The 21,663-nt window shown below is 41.8% G+C and overlaps 1 protein-coding gene across 1 annotated transcript in view; it reads left to right on the top strand.

The window, feature by feature from the left end:
* Positions 1-6,699: 6,699 nt before the first annotated feature.
* The window catches only part of PRRG3 (proline rich and Gla domain 3), a 41,278-nt gene continuing 26,314 nt past the window's right edge, over positions 6,700-21,663 (top strand). Inside the window, exon 1 of the mRNA XM_033945126.1 lies at positions 6,700-6,817. The gene's annotated coding sequence lies outside the window, so the exon portion shown is untranslated. The remainder of the gene's footprint in view (positions 6,818-21,663) is intronic.

The raw sequence follows: 21,663 nt of genomic DNA, 5'->3' as shown, positions 1-21,663 counted from the left end.
TGTACTAGGAGCTGAAATTGTGTTTTTTCGAAGAATTTTCGGACTTGTCTAAGGTTTCTCATAACTGCGAAAGATTTCTGTATTGTTTTGTTAATTTGTGGTTGCATGGTGCAGCCTCTGTCAATAGTCATACCTAGAAGTTTTAGTGTGGTTTGCAAAGGGTAGTTGATAGAGTTGATTTCTAAGTTGGTTATGGTTGGGATTTTGTTATTTTCTAGGAGGATAAATTTAGTTTTGTCTGGGTTGAGTTTCAGTTTGTGGTCTTCCATCCAAGTCGTAACTGTAGCTAGAGTTCTGTGTAGTGTGTCTGACATTAAGAGCATTGGTTGGTCGAAAGGAATGAGGATGGTGATGTCATCAGCATAGCTATAAGAGGATAGGCCTTGTTTGTTCAGGTAAACGCCAAGAGAGGCCGTATATAGGTTGAAGAGAGTAGGGGATAGTGGGGACCCTTGTGGAACGCCGCAGGGGTTGGACCAAGGTTTGGATTTTTCTTTGTCAGATTTTACTTTGTATGTTCTGGATGCCTATTGAGTCCAAGATTTGCAGTAGGATGTTATGGTCTACCAGGTCAAATGCCGCCGTCAGGTCCAACTGTATGAGCAGCATTTTTTTTCCAATGCTGAGGTGTTGTCTTGCTGTGTCGATAAGGGAGCCTAATAGTGTCTCTGTGCTGAAGTTAGTTCTGAAGCCGGATTGCGTGGGATGGAGTAAGTTATGGTCCTCAAGATAGTTGGTGAGGAATTTGGCTACTAATCCTTCTGTTAGTTTGATATATAGAGGTATTGAGGCTATTGGTCTGTAGTTGGATGAGAGGTCTAGGCTTCTTCCACTGTCAACTTCAGGCTCTGTCCCTTCTATCTTGCTGCACCATATGCATGGAACAGACTATCTGAGTCTTTACAACAGGCTCCATCCCTATCAGTATTCAAATCCAAGCTTAAAGCCCACCTTTTCAAGGCTGCTTTCAACTCCTAACTCCCACTTACCATAAAATTACCTTTATTCATCCTATCATTCTCTCTGCAAATGACTTCCCAATCCCTATATGTCCTGTTTGTCTGTCCAAATTAGATTGTGTGCTATTCTGAGTAGGGACTGTCTATTACTTGTGGCTCTTCAAAATGGCTTCTATAACCTCTTGCAGCAGCTCGTGGTACCTCTTGTTATAGTGAGCTGCTGTGAGAGGTCACAGCAGCTATTTCGAAGAGCTGCGAGCAAGGAGCAGGTGCAAGGGGGCTTCGCTCCTGCCCCTACCTCCCCTCACTGGACCACCAGGGACAAAGGTAATCCCGGGTGGGCCTAGCTACATATTGGGGTGTGGGGGCCTTTACGAAGAAAGTTTTAGCTGCAAGCTGGGGGAGATTGGGGAACCAGGGGCTCCGGGGAGGGCATTTGAATTAAAAAAAGAAAAACTCTTATGCGGGCACAGCTAAATATCTCGAACCCCCATAAGCCCTGGCCCTTCCCCAGCACTGCCCCCTGGCACACCTCTGACTTGCCCACTTTTTATTGGGCCAGTTTGAGCCAATATTCAGCGGCACTGCTTGGCTTAATACAGCTAAATATCGGTATTTAGTCGTTGATCGACAATTTAAGCGGGCCAGAGCCTCTCTGACCAGTTTAAATTGCTCTGAATATCGGCCCCCAAGTATTTCAGTAGGATCCAGCACAGTAGTGTCCTGGATTATTTTGTATTAAAATTTAAATTGATATTCAGCCGAATATAAATAATATATGTGGGGCCAAATCAAATACAAATATTCGGTAAAGCATTTAAACACGCTTATCAAATAAACACAGAAAGTCCAAATTTTGAAAGCTGGGATTTACACCTGTAGATTGTGAATTTGTGCATATGGGAAAACGGCAATATCATAGTAGGGCCAAAATATGCATGAATATTTCCCATTTAAAAAGAATGCATATCAATCACTATTCTGAATATTGGGATCTACAACTGATCTTGAGGATATCTATGGGCTTCTTCTATTAAACTGCGCTAGTAGTTTCTAGTGCTGAGTGGCCCACGCTGCTCCCTGTGCTAAAAACCGCTAGCTCAGTTTAACAGAAGAGGGGGTAAGTTTTTAAAAAATGTTTCCATTTTGGACTGCATTCTACAAAAGGCATTAAGGGAAGTTGCCCCTTAATCCTCGATCCTTCTCCCAATCAATTCTGCTGCGTGATTTCACGTTGTTTTTGCATGCACACAGACATGTTTGTTTATTAAAATTCTTATATATCCCTAGACAATACAAATACATGATTGGTTTACATAAAATCGTCCATAAAATCAAGAAATTACTAACAGCATACAAATCATAACTCAAACCCAGAAATTATACCAAAAACCCTTCCCATAGCTTGAACAAATGTCCAATAATTTTCTGTTCCTCTTTTTAAATCAGGGGACAAAGAGCCAGGTTTTTAACGATTTCTTAAATTTTTCCACATTTTTTTTCCGGATGAAGTTCCCTTGGTAAATTATTCCACCAGAGGCCACAACACAGAACATGCTTGATCTCATCATTTTTCCTTTTACTACTTGAAGGGCTCCTTTTACAAAGGTGCGTTAGCGTTTTTAGCGCACACACCGGATTAGCATGCACTATAGCACGTGCTAACCGAAAAATTACCACCTGCTTAAAAGGAGGCGGTAGCGGCAAGCGCGCCTGGCAATTTAGCGCTCGTTATTCCGTGCGTTAAGGCCCTAAAGCACCTTTGTAAGAGGAGCCCTAACTGTTGGCATCTCCAATAGATGTTCTTGACCAGATATCAAAAGACGTCTAGGGACGTAGTTTTTCAACCTCCTATTTAAGATATTCAGGACAGTCCTGCTTCACTACACTAAAGGTCAAAAACAGAATTTTAAAAATTTTATTCTTGACAAAATTGGTAGCCAGTGTAATTCCACCAACATGGGGGAGACCCTTTCTCAACATGATTAGCCCAATAATACACTAGCAGCAATACTTTGGACCAAATTTCTTGGTATTATAGCTACAATTTTTATATTTTCCCACTCAGCAATGATACATTAATGAAGACTTCGGCTAAACTATGATGAGCAATTCGTAAGAATCTAGCCTAAGAAAAATGAGATGAATGGGGGGTTTCAAAATGTTCATAATTTCCTTGCATAAGTGACTGCGGTGAGGTTTGGGCCAGAGAAAGGGCTAGATTCACTAAAGTCAGCGATCATCGCTAAACTTGTTTTCACAGGTTTAACGACGATCGCTGCTAACCAACCTGATTCACTAAACGGTCCACCGAGTGTTTTCCCCTTGATTGTCCATTTTCCGATCCGGTCATGCAAATTAGTAAAACCCCATGGAAAATAGCCAAGCGACTGATTTACTTACTTTGCTTGGCTATTAGCATCGGGTTTTACCAATCCTAAAACCCGATTGCTTTTAGACCTGTCAGTAACTGTGTTACCAAAAGATCTGTCTGAGTTATTTTTTTTTTATGGCAGATATTTTACATGGATTACAGAAGCAAAATATCTGCCCATTAAAAAAACAGAAGAACCCCCCCGCTCCCCACTGCTGCCAACGGCCCTCCCCAATGACCTCTGACAATTGGACCTCCCCCCAAAAATGCGGCAACCCTAAAACAAATGGTATGAGGTATGCTCACTCCCTCCCCCCCAAAAAAAAATGGCAAGAGGGATGCCCACTCCCTCCTGCCCAGAAAGACCTCCCCCACTCCCGAAAGAAAAAGGCAGGAGGGATGCCCCCTCTCCCGCAAGGCCCCTGTACCTTGAAGTTGGAAGGAGGTACTGAAAACACCCTGCTCCTGCTGTAATGACACTGGGCCTTAAGCCCCTCCCCCAGTGTATCATGTAATGCACAGGGAGGGGCCTAACACCTTGATTGGCTCAGACACCTCAGGCTCCTCCCTTGGGAGGGACCTGAGGCATCTGAGCCAATCAGGGACTTCCTTAGGCTTCTTATTAAGGAAGTCCATGATTAGCTTAGATGCTACAGGCCCCGCCCACAGGCCCAGTGTTGTCACGGGAGAAGGAGTAGTAGGTGTTTTCAGTACTTTCTGCTCCCAACTTCAAGGTATGGGGGCCTGGAGGCAGGAAGGAGTGTGCAACCCTCCTGCTGTTTTTTTTTTCGGGGTAGGGTGGAGGTCTTTCCAGGTAGGCGGGAGTAGGCATTCATCCTGCCATCTTTTTTGGGGGGGACGGTGGCTCAGGAGTGCTAGTGCTGGGGTAGGGGGCTTTTTTAATGAGACAGATGGCGCGCAGAATATCTGTTCCATTAAAGAAAAGCAGAAGCCTTGACAGCAGTGACAGGCTGCTGCTTCCCCTGTCACTACTGTTAGGCTCAGTGAGTGATTTAGTCGATGGGTTTGCATGCAAATGATTTGTACCTCCATGTAAATCATTTGCATGCAAATTTGATAGTGAATCAATCGCTGCTGGAAAATCGGCCAGAGAATCGACCAACAGCGATTGAGTCGCTATCTTTAGAGAACCTATCTTAAAGTGGCTTTCTCACTATAGGCTTCCATACCCTTAATGGCCAAGGTTTTATGTCTAACCCTGGGGTGTTCAAGTGAGGAGTAGTCAAGAGAGTTGGGTTTTAGTAGCTAATTAACACTTGGTAATTAACACTGTTCAAAGGTCTTGTCCAGGGTTTGTGCTCACAGTACGAGGTGGTTATTTCAGATATCTTTTTCACTTAAATTTTTGCTGCTCTTTGGGTGAGAGAATTTTTTGCCCCATTAAATATATCAGATGTGTTCATGGGGCTATTATTGGAGGATATAAGCATGGATAAGAAGCTTATCTATTTAAAGATTTGGCATTTTAAAAGGAGCTTGGACGTACCTACCTTGCATGTCCAAGTGGATCACTTGTTTGGCACACTATGCACTAAGATTCTTGTGCTGGGAGATTTCTCAGGGCTTATATTGATATATCATAATGATGAGTTCCTTCTGACATGTTTTCAATTTGAGGCTATCTTGAAATGGTGCTTGGCAACAACAGGTTTTGGTCCAAGATCTTTCTTTCAGAAAAGGTGTTGCTTCATTTCCTGTAGCAAAGGTTTACTTGTGCAAGCTATTTGGTTTTACCTGCTAATTTTCTTTCCTCGAGTCTAGCCAGACTAGTCCAGAACTTATGGACCATGCAACTCAGCCAACAGATGGAGTCAAAAGACTTAAGATGAGCTGTGAGTTCTGGGAATTAAAAGGAGCCTTACAGCTCCAGCAATGCACCATTTCTGTAACAAAAAAGATAATGAACCCCCATCTATCCTCCACAAAACTAATCCAGTAGATCTAATGCTAGAATGAGTCCACTGCTTCAGAGACTACTAAGAAGTTCCAAGGTCCTCTTCACATCGTTCCCTGCCACTATATAGAGATGTCAGGGAGCCTAGTGGAATCACCAGATGGGACTCTGGAGTGGTCTGGCTGGATTGAAGGAAGAAAAATTTCATCTTAGCTGCTTATTTTCTTTTCTTTATCATCTATCAGACTAGTTTAGAACTTATGGGACGCAGCAAAACAATCCTTAAACTGAGTGGGAAAATGAAACCCGATACAACTACAGCCGTCCCAAAGGTCATGGCTGTAGCGAGATATGTGTGAGCAGTGCAACCACACAGGGCACATGGGAGGTAGGGGCTCCAAAATTGTGTTCTGTCCATTGCCTTCCCTATTTGGCTGTGAATAGCAGTATAGATGGAAATATGGAGGAAAAGGAGAAGATAAGATGAATCAACTAATGTGGATGGAATAGGAGAGAGGGTGATCAATATAGAGAAAGAGATAAAGGGACACTGGATTGGGTAGTGGCAGTGAAGAGATAGGCAAAAGGTGGTGAATTGTTGGGAACTGGCTAAGACAATGACAATGGGACAGGAATGACAGATTTGATATACTGTCTATAATTATAATTAAATTTGTTTATATACAAACCCTTATTTTGTACCTAGACAAAAGGAGGATTAACGAGAATCACAAGGAGCTACAGTGGGAATCCAACCCAGTTCCCTTGCTTCTCAGGGCACTGCACGAAACGTTAGGCTACGCCTTCACTCTTTCAGAACTATGCTTCAGGTACAAGCATATAACAAGCAGAAAACAGAGTTCCGTGCAATAATAGCGTGATATTCTTGCAGGCTTGGTGAATTATCATTTCCATCCAGAAGTTACTCAAACACGCTTTCTTGCCTTCACCAGGCGCACTATGCCCTGCATGATTTGGCCCTCCAGCGGGCTGCAACGGGATGAAGCCCCCTTTGGGAGTCGAATGAACTAGGTACACCTAGGTAACAGCCTGTGTACCAGGGGTTCTGCTCGCGTGCCCCTTGCAGTTCTTCCCTAGCGCTCGTCAGCTCGCGCACGCGTAGAATGTCGACAAGTCTCAGGCTGACTGGTGCTCTTACCCGCTACACAGGGAATGGAAGTTACAGTATGTGGGGGGATCTGAAAGAAACTCTCGCCTTCCACGGCCCAAATCTCTTGCAGACTTCAAGGATCCCTTCGTAGTCATTTTGCAGCAAAACACTCCAGCCCTCAGCCTTTTTCGGGAAAAACTGTAGGCCGGGACATCGCAGTATCTCTACTACAACTCCCAGGAGGCAAGCGGCCGACAACCAGCCAACTGCGCTCGCCGGCTTGCACTTTCTGATTGGCCGAGACACATCACTTCGCGCTTCTGCCCCGCCCCGCATGACTGGGTTAGGCTGCGGCGAGGGGGGCTGCTGCGGCGGCGGCGGCAGCGGCTGGAGCCGCTGGCTCTGGTGGTGCGTCTGGAGTGCGCGAGCGCTGCCGGCGGGAGAAATCCCGCGATGAGGTAAATGGTTGTCAGGGAGTCCCGCTAGACTGGCCATTGCTGCTGATAAGGGCAGCGGTCCGGCTCTTTTATGTGTTCGTGGGTACCGCGATGTTGTTGCTGTGGAGATGCTCGTGTGGCATCACCTTGGAGAACGAGGAAGGGCGACAGGTGGAGGGAAGGAAGAAGGAGTGGGGTGGGGTGAGAAGAGTCCTGAGCTTTAGGTGATTTTTGCGAGAGTAGAGAAGTGGGACACAATGAAAAGTGGCACTGGAGGTATGAGTGGAAAAGGCGGGGTTAACTGAGGGATAGGAATTAAAGATGATGGAGGATGTGCGAATGGGGAGTCCGGGAAGGTAGGTTCTTAGTATTCTAGGAAAGGTGGTGATGGTGGTGGTGGTGGGGGGGGGGAGGGGTGTTGAGTAGCCAGTGGCATTAAAGAGTTAATGGGGGGGGGGGGTCAGAATGGAATTAGGTGGGTACGAGGAGGCTGGAAGAATGAGATTAAACGCGGGAATGAGAGGAAAGCATGAGAGTATGTAAGTATTAATGCAGTGACGGACAGTAATCAGCCTCAAAAGTGGAATCATGGAGCAAGAGATTGGAGAAAGGTACAGTTACGGAGGACTGGGATTAGGAGTTGCAGAGAATGAAGAGGAAGTGCATAGCCAATAAGGAAACCACGCAGGATTATAAATTGCAGCAATAAGTAACAAAAAAAAAAATCTTATATCAGCAGTGTGGGGGAGTAGAGGTGGGAGCATCCTCGATCTGCCTTCCTATACAACTGAAATTAAACTTGTTGCTCATAAAAGCACTTTTCTTTCTTTGCTTGAGTGTTTGCCAGGAAAATGTTGATGCAACTCTTTCTATGGAAAGTGTGGTTTTTATTTTTTATAGTGTTACAGGCATTTTGAGTAATTAACTGATTCACTAGAATATTGGTAGAGGCTTATGTTTTTGTAATGGAAATGGGGTATATTAATAGGATGCTTTTTGTTGTAGGGGCTAAGGGTGGGAATATTTCTGTACAGCATTAGTTTAAAAAAAAAAAAAAACTGGGTAGGTTGAAGCTGGCTGCCATTAGCTTGAGTCAGTCTCAAAACTCAACCTTTTAGCCCATATCTGCCTCAATAGTAAAGGCTGTATGAAGAAGTACTTTAAATAAAATTGTAAAGGATTATGAATGATTCTTTACATGCCTGTTATGATACTAATGCCACAAAAGAGGTGTTACTACACACTATGTTCAAGATCAGTTTAAACAATGGAAATAGCTTTCTGGACCAAGGGGAGATTGCAGAACAAAACCAAATGCCTGATTTAAAAGCAGCATAATATCCTGTTTGACTGATTTTAGCACATGCACACTTAGAGCAAATGCTTTGGCTAGTTTTTACTACACTGGCTTATATGCTTATATTTAATTGGCACCAGCGTGAGTATAGATGTGATTGGTCACATGTTACCTTATAATTAGAGATGTAGTTTACAGAATTCTGATTTGGCAAATGTGAATTGTGGAATGTACAGTAGTTCCCTGTCCTGTGATTTTATGGAATGTAAATCTGTGGGGTGCAATCACTTGTAAAACATGGTCCTGTGGGAGACAGTCACTTGTGGAATGTTAATGTGGAATGAGGACTGCGGGATTACATTTGCGGGAGAGTGCATGTTTCTGGATCTAGTGAATTGCAGCTGGTTGAAACAGTACTGTTTTATTGTTTTTGAATTTGAACCTTTCTAATGGGTGAATTAAGACTGCTGCTTTTATGCTGCATTTTAATCATTCTAGCAACTGTTCTAGTTGCTTGCTTTAGGACTTAGAGCTTGCCATTTATCAAGCTTGATACAAGAATGTTGTGTGATACAATATTGTCATATGATTCCTGACACACTTGTCCCTTTTCATCATAGATGTCAAGGAATCCTCTCTCTCTTTCTCTCTCTCTACAGGGAAGGTTATGGGTGTTGTTTAACTGGCAGTTCTCTGTGATTAAAACATCATATCTAAATTTTGAAGGGGATGGGCAGATGTTTAACGTGCTCACCAGACTCCTTTTCCTCTGCCACGGTGTGGAGTGTTTATGAAGTCTGTAAGACATATGTACGTGACACTGCATCTGCAGTGCATTCCCATCTCTGTATCTTTCCTGCTTCCTCATGGTTTCCATAGCAACCTTCCATTGATGGTATATTTATAGAGGAGGAAAACACTAAGGGGCGGGAGTGAGATGAGTGGGTGGGTGTTTAGATGTGGGCTCTGTGTTTGGGTTTTCTGACTTTTCTACTGTGCTGAAAACATACATTAACTAGGGGATTTTTAGCTGTTTTAGACACATTTTTTTGTCCCATTCTGTTCATTGCTAGCATCTTTCTGCTACTCATTTTGAACATCCTGCTCTGACAGCCTTCTCCAGTGTTTTAAGCTTTCATTTGCTTGCCACTGGAAGTTTCCCTCTAATTTAATTTTCCCTCCCTTTCTCTGTGACGGTGATCCATGGCTGAGAGATGCCAGCAGCACATCCCCGGGAGGCTAGTACAAGTGCATTTTTATATCATTCAGTAGGTGTTGCTGTAGACAACAGTCAGGTACCCTTCTCTCCTGTGAAAACACTGCGTCTAGTAACTTGTTAATTAACTACTAAGAAGAAGTTTATGACATTTCCTTTAGACAGGATATAAAATTATGGGCATTTTTTTAGTATTAATGATATCATTGATATCAATGGAACTAAGTGCTAAAAGAAAAGAATGATTGCCATAATGTAATGTGTATGAGATGAGACAGGATATTGCTGTGATAAAAGAGGCCTTAATTATTTGAAAAACATCTATTTAACTGTTTCATTATGCCAAATGATGCTGGTTTCTATATAGGTAAAATGAGGAAAAGAAGGGTTTGTGGATTTAACTCATCCCTTTCTTGATTCTAGCTCCATTCAGGTACAGTGGCTATTTTCCTGTAGTAATGACGGGTTGACTGACTTGCTCATGATCCCTTGGAGTCTGTGGCCTAGATGCACTAAACAGGAATGGTAAAACCACGTGGGTCCGCTGCGGTCCGATTTTTGGCCAATTCCAAAAGAGCGACTGATGCTCAAACAAGTTTGCATGCAAATGATTTGAGCCATAGTTCATCGTAATCACTGTCTGATTCTGTCTATGATTCGCTGTGAGAGTGAATTTCACACATACGCAGAACTGGCAGGGGAAGCCCCGAAGCAGACTCCTGCCACTCAACTGTTCAGAGCAGAAAACCTTTTTTTTTCTTTTTCTTTTTAATGGACACAGATGTTGTGTGTGTTACCCACATGTAATATCTGTCCCTATTTAAAAAAAAAAATTGTGCTGGCTCTCCCTCCCGACCACAGCCATCACACCTGTTCCCCCCATCAACCAACATCAGTCGCAGGCCCCGAAACCCCCGACGATGACAGTCACCCCTGCAACAGTAACACACCCAGAGAGACTTGAGGGATGCCCACTCCCTCCTGCCTCAGCAACCCCGTTGTGCATCCAGGTCACCTGAACCCCCAACTCTCTCCCCTATACTCCCCCACACTCCCCTGACACCCCAACTCTACATGAAGATCCCCACTCCCACCATCTCACCAACAAGACCCCAAAAGACTGGGCTGGTGGGGTCAGCTCAGAACTCCCCAGCCCCTCCCCCATGTCTCATTGTAGAAGCCGGTAAGAGGGATGCTCACTCCCTCTTGCCAGCAGGCCCGCCTCTTCAATCACACATAGAATCTGTGCCCATTTTTAAAAAAAGGTATGGTATGTTATAAATATATTAATTTCAGGGCTGAACTATCGGTAGGATAGGTACGTGACTGATCTTGACCAGTCACTTTTTTCGTATCGCTAAAAGCAGTCACTTTTTTTGTGCATCGTGAAGTCATGTTAGAACATCAATCACTCTGCTAGTTTAAGTGGCATTTCAACATTAATGACCTTATTTACATGGCTGTTTCAGAGATTGAGTGATTGTGCAGAAAAGCATACAGTGAGCTGTTTTGTGCATTGGGTTGGCAAATCCGATCATCACTTAACCAGTCAAAACCAGTTTAGCAATGATTGCTGACTCTAGTGCAGTGTTTTTCAACCTTTTTACACCTATGGACCGGCAGAAATAAAAAAATTATTCTGTGGACCAGCGGTTGAAGTACACTGGGCTAAGTCATGGGCCAGACCCTGCCCATCTGTACCCAATGTCCACCCCAGACCCCGCCCCATAATAGTACTAATTGCACCTTGCACGTCCCTTGCCTCATCTGACGTTGCAACGTCAGAGAGAAGGCTTCCGGTTCAGGCGAAGGATGCCCGTAGGAGCCACTGCCCATGGCTTTGTGCACTGAATCAGTTAGGAAGAGGGAGCTGGCTCGAAGATAACGCCGCATCGATCCTACCGTGGACCTGCGGTTGAAGAACACTGTTTTGGGCCTGATGCATGTGCTGGCCCTGTGGACCGGCAGGAAATTTCTGTGGACTGGCACTGGTCCATGGACCGGTGGTTGAAGAACACTGCTCTAGTGCATCTAGGCCTCAGTGAGATATGAGCGAGACTTCTTTGGGTTTACAGCCTGCTGCTCTAACCATTAGGCTACTTGTCAACCAAACAAATCAACAGAGTAACAGAACGAGGGACACTCCTGACAATTTAATCAGATTTTTGTTTCACCTCAAAGTATAGAAACAATAAATGCAAATATTGAAGATAAATATTTTTAAATTTTATTTTAAAATTTGTATCCTGCATACAGTCTATGTGGGTCACAGTTATAATACATATATACCATATATAATTGAATATAAATCAAGATTTTTGGTCCAAAAAATGGAGGTCTCGGTTTACATTCAATTCATCCAGCTATGCACCCTTGCCACTCCCAGATCTATTGGAAGCCTCCTCTGGGCTTGCCTTGAGCCCTGGTGGTCCCGTATTGAGCCGGGACAGGAGCGACCCCTCACGTCTCCTATACCAGCTGGCTCTGCACCACCTCACCTCCCTATCGCAAAGGTCTACCTTGCACACCTTGGTAGTCCAGCAGTGTACTGGGGTAGAAGCAAGCTATAAAACAACAGATTGCTGCTCACATTTTCCTCCTCAGAGAATTATTATAGTACCTATTCTTAAAAAGAGACCTCAATTAAATGAACATCTGAACAAACAAATGTGTTTCCAACAATTTGCAAAACTGAACATAGTTGTTTCAGATCTCAAACTTTTTTGGGGCATATATGGTGATAATGTTTGCACCAGAGATCAAAGTGCCTCACCATCAGTGGCTTAGTAAAGGGGGGGGGAGCAGGGGGAGGTCTGCACCAGGCGCTGTCTTGGTGAGGGCTCCAGCATCCCTCCTCCTCTCTGCCCCCCCGCTCCTTCCCACTTCTCCCCCCTCCCCGCTGTGTATGTGCCTTCACTTCCCTCCACCATACCTCTATCTCTTCATCAGCATGAGCAGTAACTCCATCCTGCTGCCCGTGCTAGCGTTGGCTCTCCCTCTGACTCACTTCCAGGTCCCGCGCCTAGGAAGTAATGTCTAAGGGAGAGCCAATGCTGGCACGAGCAGCAGGCAGCAAGTTGGTGATGGATGCTCATGCCGGGGAACTTAAAAGAGGTAGGGGTAGGGAAGTGGCGGGGAAGGAGCGGAGGGACAGAGAAGAGGGTGAGGGAGAGGCGCTACCATCATGGGCGCTTCTCACCCTCGCTACGCCACTGTTCACCATACAAAGTCTGATGAATCACAGATAAAATTTAAATTGTACCCTGTGACTAACTGGCAAGTACATCTGTTTCAAAATTGGGGTAACAGTAAATGACGGCAAATAAAGACCTGGATGGTCCATCCAGTCTGCCCATTAGTTATTCTCATGAAAAATACATGATTAAATTTACTTGTCTCTTCTTTGATATTTCTGGGCCATAGACTAAAATCCACCTGGTATTGTCCTAGGTTCCAACTGCTAAAGTTGCCATCTAAGCTCACTCCAGCCTATCGAACCATCCCGTTGTTTGCAGGATATCTACCATAAAGTCTGGCCAGTAACGTCCTCATTTTTCAAGTTAGTGGAGCTCCCATTGATGCCCTCCTCATGAGGATTCCGATTTACACCTGTGAGCACTTGTTCTGCAGCATTTTGAATTAACTGCGCCTTCAATTATGTTTCACATGACCCAAATATAGCATATTACAATAATCAGTTTTACCAAGAACCAGATTTTGAAGAACAGTACGAAAATCACTGTGAAACAAGAAGTCTCCTCAATAATCGCAATTGAAAAAAAAGATGGCTGAACAACCTGAGCATTTGGGCCCTATTGCTGCTCGATTCAGGGAAAATTTTTTGATTTGATTCGGCCAATTGATTTGCTTTGCCCACCCAATTGGGCATTTTTTTTTTTAAACATCCTGGCGGGTTTATTTTGTAGTATCTTCATTCATTCCACTCTCCTTTGCCTCTCCAACCCCATACCAGTGCTGTAGTATAAACAAAACAAACAAAAGACTTCTCCTTTCTCTGGTAGGTCTTAACACCGGCTCTGGCAGGTTACACATTTCAAATCTGCCATGTTGTAATTACAAAATAGAAAATAATTTTTTTTATACCTTTAGTTGTCTGGTCATTTTAGTATTCAAATCATGTTGGTCCCAGACTCTGGTTTCTGTTTATCTTCGGTTAACTCGCTCAACAGGATCTCCTGCCCATTTGATGTTTTTTTCTTTCTCCATGCTCACCATTCGTCTTCCATCTCTATACCTTCCTTTCCACATTATCCAACATTTCTGTTTCTTTACCACTGTCTGCCATCTCTCTCTCTCTCTCTCTCTCCCTGCCTTGTGCCCTTGGTCAAACCTCTCCATTCCCCTCCATGCAGCATCTCTTCCTTCCTCCCCTCCATTATCATGTGCAACATTTCTTTCTCCCCATGAACCATCTCTCACTGCCCTCCACCCTATGTCCAACATTTCTCCCTCTCTCTTCTCCATGCATGTCTCCCTCCCCTTCACCATATGCAGGATATCTCCCTCTTACCCCTTTTTTACCTCTTTGTTGCATTTCTCTCTTCCTCTCGTCCATCCCATGTCCAATAATTCTTCCTCTTTCCTCTGTTCCCCCATGTGCAGCAGCTTTTCATTCCTCCCTCCCTGTTCAAGTCTGCCACAGACCTGGGATTAGCAAGAAGATTCACCTTTCATCAGGGCACTGACCCTGAGCACAAAGCTAAAGCAACAATGGAGTAGCTAACAAGAAGAAAACGAAGGCTCAATTATGCTTCGGCTTGTATCCAATAGAAAAACCAGGGCAAGACTTGAAAACGAGTCCACAAATGCTCCTCAGCAATTCAAAATGAACTTGGGTTATTCTGTAAACAGGCAAGAAATTGTGCTATCCTGCTGTGGAGAGTTAAAAGACACATCGTAAGTGACTCATGGACTGTTATTGTTACAGAAAGAACTTCCATATTAAGTCAAAAAGAATAAAGACTTAAGCATACCATATTTATGTTTTTAAATTTAAAAAAAAAAATATTTCTATAATTGTTCTTTCATATTGAAAGTGCATAGTATATTTAAGCCAGCATAATGTGAAAAATCTATAAGGGTGCAAAGACATTTTTATGATTCACTGTATATGACAGCCTTGTAGAGGAAAACTGTTGTCACAGTAAGTTAAATTCCCTGGAGCAAAGCTTAAAAGATCCCTCATCAGCCTCCAAAGGGGACAATATTTTTGGATTATAAACAGACTTCCGAGTCTATTTTGCCTTATTTTGAAAAACATAGTAAATAGCATTATGATGCAAGAAAGTAAATAAATATATGTATGCTTAGGTATGGCTCTGTATATATATATTTCATCCCTTATAGGCAATTATATAGTAACAGCAGATAAAGACCTGCACAGTGTGCCCAACATTCACATTCATTATCAATTCATGATTAAACCAACAATCCAGCAGTTATTAACTAATAATATTTTCTCACTAAATTCAACTGTAGGATATTCTCCCTTCCCCACTGAGTTACTCAGTACCTGTATATATACTTGATCCTGATCTGCCTTTGTCATATGTAAAATCTTTAAGATCAGAAGAAAAATCTTTGTTAGTAATTCCCTCATTAAAATTCATTTATTCAAGGAGGGATATGATCTTTTCTGTAACAGCTCCTCAAATTTTGAACTCGCTTCCATTCAATATAAGAGAAGAAAAACTACTTAACAAGTTCAAAGGCCTACTAAAAAGTTGGCTGTTTAAGGATGCCTTTAACTGATTCATTTAAAATCATATGACCTCACTCTGGACTTTAAACTGGACAAGGAACACTGTTAAATAGAAATTATGTGGGTAACGTTCCCTAACCTTTTGTTTCCTTACCCATCCTTTTTCACTTGTTTTGGAATTGTATTTAATCCAATTTTTTTGCCCCCCCACCCCCCGCTATTGTATTTTTATGTCATAATTGTTTTTAATGTCCTGTTTGTTGGATTTTTTTATTTTTTCTATTTTTAACTTTTGTAAATCTCATTGGATTTGGATATTGCGATCATATCAAATATTTTAAATAAACTTGAAACTTGAAGTCTGCTCTACACTGGCCATACTTCCCAACTACTGGAATTGTTGAAGCTCACTCCAACCTATCCTGATCTCTCTTGACATATATGGGACAGAAACCATAGAAGTCTCTCTGGCATTGGCCTTTGTTCCCCACAACTTCTGCTCATTAGCTATGAGGTCATTTAGGGCTCCTTTTACTAAGCTGCAATAGTGGTTTTAGCGTGCGCAGAATTGCCACGCGCGCTAGACGCTAACACCAGCATTGAGCTGGCGTTAGTTTTAGCCATGTAGTGCAATTTTAGCGCATGCTAATTTTCTGCGTACGCTAAAAATGCTAGCACAGCTTAGTAAAAGAGGGGGGTTAGTTTTTGTTTTGATGCTATCATCTTTCTATTTAAGAATTGCCTGTGTTTGTCCCATGTGATCTTGATTTCCCTCACTGTCTTTGTTTCCACCACCTCCACTGGGAGAGCATGTCAGGCATCCACAACCCTCTCAATGAAAAAGTATTTCCTAAAGTAATTTACGTCCCCTGCAACCTCAGTTCATGTCCTCTAGTTTTACTTCTTCGCTGTCTGGAAAAGACTTGTTGTACTAGTACCTTTCAAATATTTAAATGTCTGCATCATATCCCCTCATCCCTCCTTTCTTCTAAGGATACATGTTCAGGTTTTCAAGTTTCTCTCACAAGTCTTATGGCACAAATCCTGTACCATTTTTGTCACATTCCTCTGAACTGCTTCAAGTCTTTTTATGTGCTTAGCAAGATTCAAGTGGTACTGTAAAAGCCTTAAGTAATTTACTCATTTGTAATTAAATGAAAGTTGTCAAAATCCAAAACAGCTGGAAGCCACTACAGGAACTTTTTAAAGGAAATGAAAAACAGAGAAAATAATCCAATGAGTCTCTAGGGAATGAATGCAGTACAAATTATTTGTATAGGCAGGTTCTGGCAAGTTATAGATCTGGTAATTAGCATCATTTGTAAGACAATAATGATGCTATTTGAAGTAGCATTACTTTACAAAAATTGGAAACTTTTGGAGGTGATTTAATAAAGGCATTCCTACATTGTGGTTATACATGTATGTACTGTAAATGGCCTCTTAAAAAATACCAACTGCATAAAAAGTATGTGCTGTGGCATTAAGGTGCATACTTTGCCAGTATTCATGCATATGGGCAGAGAATAGGCAGTACCCATGTAAATTATAAAATGGTGTCCACAATACACAAAGAAGATATAGAGAACCCATAAAAAGCAAACAAGCAAACAAAACGAGTGAGTATAAAAGCAAAGTACATTGAGAGGTGACTTAGATGAATACGCTCTTTATTATGTCTTTCCAAATAATGGACTCAACACAAGCTGTGTTTCAGCTATTTGCCTTCATCAGGAGTCCAAGGTTGTACACTATTTCAGATCATACAAACTAAATAATAAAGAGCTCAATCAAAGCTATACCTAGGTGGTGTATAAAAACTGAATCACCAACAGGTGAAAGCCATAAAGTAAAAGATAATAACACTAAAACATGTGTCTATGTGGAGACTAGCAGCATTAGATAATAGCACTCAGTTGCTGCTGGTCTCCATAGAGACACACTTTTGAGTGTTGTTATCATTTTGTTTGATTATAAAATGGTATCATTTACATGTGAACTTGCAAGATATTGGTGTGGACATTTACACCAGCTCTAGGGCTGCTGTAAAAGTCCATGCCTGCAATGTAGACATTTATTAGGTGACTTACTCTAGAGCTGTACTGAATAGCGTATTTTACTATTTGGCTGAATACGAATTAAGAAAAAAAAAATTTGGCCAAATACAAATACAAATAAATGGGCATTGAGCTTTAACATAGCAAATGAAAGAAGCAACTTAAAATCAGAGGTGTTTATTTCAGTAGGATGTAGCACAGTAGAGCCCTGGATTATTCGTATTCAAATTTCAATCACTATTCTGCTGAATATGAATAATGTATTTGGGGCACTATTTGGGATTGAATTGAATCAAATACAAATATTCAGTACAGCTCTACTCCAGTATTTTATAAAGAATAGTAGGAGCCTACTTTTCTTGTAGGCGTCTCCTTGTAAAATTACACTCTCCCCATACCATCTTAGCATCTAAAATGTAAGCATAATTTACACATTAAGATTATAGAATGCTTACACTTGTGCAAGTGAATGTTACACATGGAATTTAGTAAATGGTGCTCAAATTTGGACACTAGAAAAATTGATGTGGAGTGCTATTCTATAAAGAGTGCTCCAAGTTGATCCTGAAGCTGAAAGAAGAAAGTGAGAAAATGGGACTTTACCTGAACATCAAGAAGACCAAAATCATGACTACAGCCAACAAGGAAGTCCATATAAAGATCAACAATGAAGAAATATAAGTGGCTGTTAGCTTCATTTTCCTTGGGTCCCTCAATCACAATGGTGGTTTGACAGCAGAGATCAAGCATCAATTAGCACTGGGGCGTGCAGCCATGGTGAGCATGGATCAAATATAGAAGTGCAAGGATGTCTCAGTCACCATCAAACAAAGACTGACCATTTCCATTGTGTTCCCAATCATGACATATGACTGTGAGACATGGACACTCACAAAAGTAACTAGAAGAAATATTGATGCCTTCGAGCTGTGGTGCTGGAGAAGACTGCTATGAATCCAATGGACAGCTAGAATCACCAACAAAGGTGCTCTTGATCATATAAACCCAGAGTTCTCCCTGGAAGGCAAGCTTACCAGACAGAAACTGACATATTTTGGATATGTGATGAGGGCGAATTCACTAGAAAAGGAGTTGCTATTGGAATGGTCAGTGGTAAAAGGAAGCAGGGGAAATCAAAGGCCTATTGACTGGATACCATCAAGAATGACATGGGAATGAACATCAAGCAATTGAAAGAAGCCATGGAAAACAGGGAATCATGGTAAGGACTGGCCAAGGGTCAGACACAACTGAATGGATAGTAGTAGTGGTAGTACAAGAGGGAATGTGAGGGAGAACAATTTATACAATTAATCGTACAATTAAAAATTTTAATCACGATTGTGCAATTAAAAATTGCGATTGTGCGATTAAAACTTTTAACCAATGTGCAGCCCTAGTTAGAATCATAGTCCCATGTGTTACCAATTGCAATTGACCTTCTTTTTGTGTGTAGTTTAATATTTGGGCTTCATTATATTCATTTCACTGAGCTCATCTTAGAAATTAATAACAACATAACCTTACAAAATGATAACAGCAGATCTTTCTGGGAGAAAGTTAATAGTCATATTTACCTCAACAGACTCATTAACAAAAAACCTATTGGTAAAGATTATTAAAGCAGAACCACAGGATGTCATGCAAGAAGATGTATACTAGGGAAGTGCCGTATGATAAAGTATGCAATAGTGTCACCTTTTCTACATACTGCTACCCTCTATTTACCCCACTTCTCCTAACTATCAGGATTTTCTTTGAAGACAATTTTGTGATTTTTCCCCTTATGAAGGATTAAGGGGTTTTCTGTTACTAAGACTACAGTTATGCCACTGGGCAGCAGGGGGCATCAGACAAATCAGGGAAAACTACCTGTCCCAGAATGCCTTGAGCTTTGCAACTCAGAGTTGAGATCCCCATTAGGGAAAGGATACAGCCCTGCTGAGTCAGAGTGCGACTCAGGCAGGGAGGAGTACTTCGGCCCCAGGCTGGAATCATCTGGGGAGGTCCCTGGGGTTGTGGCTTCCAAGAGAGAGATCCATATACAAGAGGTCTCTGGAGAGAGCAGGTTTCCCTAGCTATGGGCAAAGTAGAAGCCCTGGGACGCAGTGCAGCCTCAAGTGATTGAGAGAGACTTCCAGGAAAGAAACAAAGCCTGGGAAGGAGTGAATAGTGTGTGTGAGAGAGAGAGGGATGGTGAATATTAGTGTGGTAAAGGTGAGCAAATTGTACATACTGAATAGACTGTTACAGCCAGAGTTTAGAGCTAGATACTCATTGACCAAAGCAGTGTTTGGAGAGCTTGTGAACCTTATGAGATATAAAAAATTCTGTTGTTGAATCAGACTGCTGAGTTTGAACTGAGAGCGAACAAACTCTGGGCTCTGTAAATAAATAAAGGCTATTGTAGCATTTTCAGAGTGTTTCTAGTTTGTCTGTGCATAGATTTACCTCAGTAATTCATCAAAAACCCTTCACACCCCTCCTGATTATATTTATTTTATTCCCCTTGTGATTTTTGCCATACAAAATTTAGATTATGTACAATAGTTTGCAACTAATCCAACAGAATGCTATTCTTAGTACAATTAATACTATGTTGCAGTTACAGTGTGAAAATATCTGCCCCCAAAATAAACTATAAGCAAATATTTCTAAAGGTCAGTACTTTTGTTTGCAGTTAGACATGGCCTTAAGAGGGGGGTTGTCAAAAATCTGTAAACCTTGCAAGTAAAAATCGCTGTTCCTACCAAATATTTATGCTAATACAGAGCTTGCTAAACCTGTTGAGGTGACCCCACAGCCAGGTGGGTTTTTAGGATATCTACATTGACTATTCATGAGATAAATATACATACATTCGAATGCGTTATGAACATTTCTCTTGCATGCTCATTGTGGATATCTGAAAATAGGAATGTCTATGGGATCACCAGTTCAGCACTGATCCTACAACTAGACCTCAGCAGTGCATTTGACCTAGTAGACCATGAAATCATGCTACTGTGCCTTGATGCAATGGGAATCTCGGGAAAGGTAAAGAAATGGTTCCAAGAATTCCTAACAAACAGATCCTACCAAGTAACCAGCAATGGAAATTACTCCAACCCATGGAAAAACCCGTCGGGCGTGCCCCAAGGCTCCCCTCTATCGCCCACACTGTTCAACATCTACATCGCATCCTTAGGTCACCTTCTACAAAAACTAAACTTAAAGCACTACATATACGCAGACGACATATTCATTTTAATCCCCTTAAATGACATCACAAATGAAATTATAGACAACCTCTCAAACACAATGACAGAAATCGAAAAATGGACCACCAACTTCAAACTGAAACTAAACACAGAGAAAACAAAAGTCTTTTTGGCAAGCCCCAATGACAAAATTACGAGAACTTCTTTAAAAATAAACAACCATGAATATCCAATATCCAATACCATAAAAATACCGGGTATCACTCTAGATACACACCTAACCATGGCTGACCACAAAAACTTACTGGTGAAAAAATGTTTTTACATGCTGTGGAAGCTAAGGACTATTAAAAAATACTTCGACACAACATCTATCAGGTTGCTGGTGCAATCGCTGATCCTATCCATCCTTGACTACTGCAACATCGTCTACCTGGGTATCCCACAAAAAACAGTAAAAAAAATTGAGATTAGTACAAAACACCGCTGTTCGCTTAATCTTCAGACTGAGAAAAAAGACCACATTAGCCCCTGCACTGGCTACCAATAGAAGTGCAAATACTATTCAAATTTGCATGTATCTGTTTCAAACAAGTCTGGGGTCTAGCACCTTCCTACCTGCAAACACACTTCATTCTGCACAACCCCACACGAACAACCAGAAACAAAAATATCTTTGCATACCCAAAGATCACAGGCTGCAGATACAAATCCTTCCTGGATAGACCCTTCATGTTCCAAGCGAATAGACAGCAAGTCTGGCTGAGAAACTGCATAAATGAACCCAAACTGACCTACAACGCATTCTGAAAATCAATTAAAACCACCCTATTCGACAAATTCATTGACTAAACAGACGACCCTCTCTCACTATGATATTCCCCGCTGTAAACGCTAATTCAATCTCTCAGGTAACTCCAATTTTCATGTATTCTTTACCCATGGAACTCCAATTAGTATGTAACTTTTCTATTTTATGCTTCCTGTTATTTGCTGACTGTCCAGCCTTCTTTCAATGTGAACTGCCTAGAAGTCGCTTGACTATGGCGGTATAGAAAAATAAAGTTATTATTATTATTATTTTTTATGGCAAGTGGTTAATCTAGTAAAACATAAGCTGACTTTGTGATATAGAATCATAGAATGTGGTGGCAGAAAGAGACACTGGATTGTTTAGCCTGGCCATCCTTCCTTTCCAACCTCATCAACTGCAATCCCTTCCTGTCCCTTAGAGATCCACTGTGCTTCTCCTGGGTTTTCTTTAATCCAGATACCTTCTTTGTCTCTACCACTGTAGCATGATATGATTAATTTTGATGGATCTAAGAATTATAAAAGTATGGCTTGAACTCTGGATTTAAAATGTATTTCTTAA

This window comes from Geotrypetes seraphini, chromosome 5, assembly GCF_902459505.1.
Source record: "Geotrypetes seraphini chromosome 5, aGeoSer1.1, whole genome shotgun sequence".
NCBI classification, from domain to species: domain Eukaryota; kingdom Metazoa; phylum Chordata; class Amphibia; order Gymnophiona; family Dermophiidae; genus Geotrypetes; species Geotrypetes seraphini.
The sequence above is the reverse complement of the archived record's forward strand: the minus strand, read 5'-3'. Positions and strand labels throughout refer to the sequence as shown.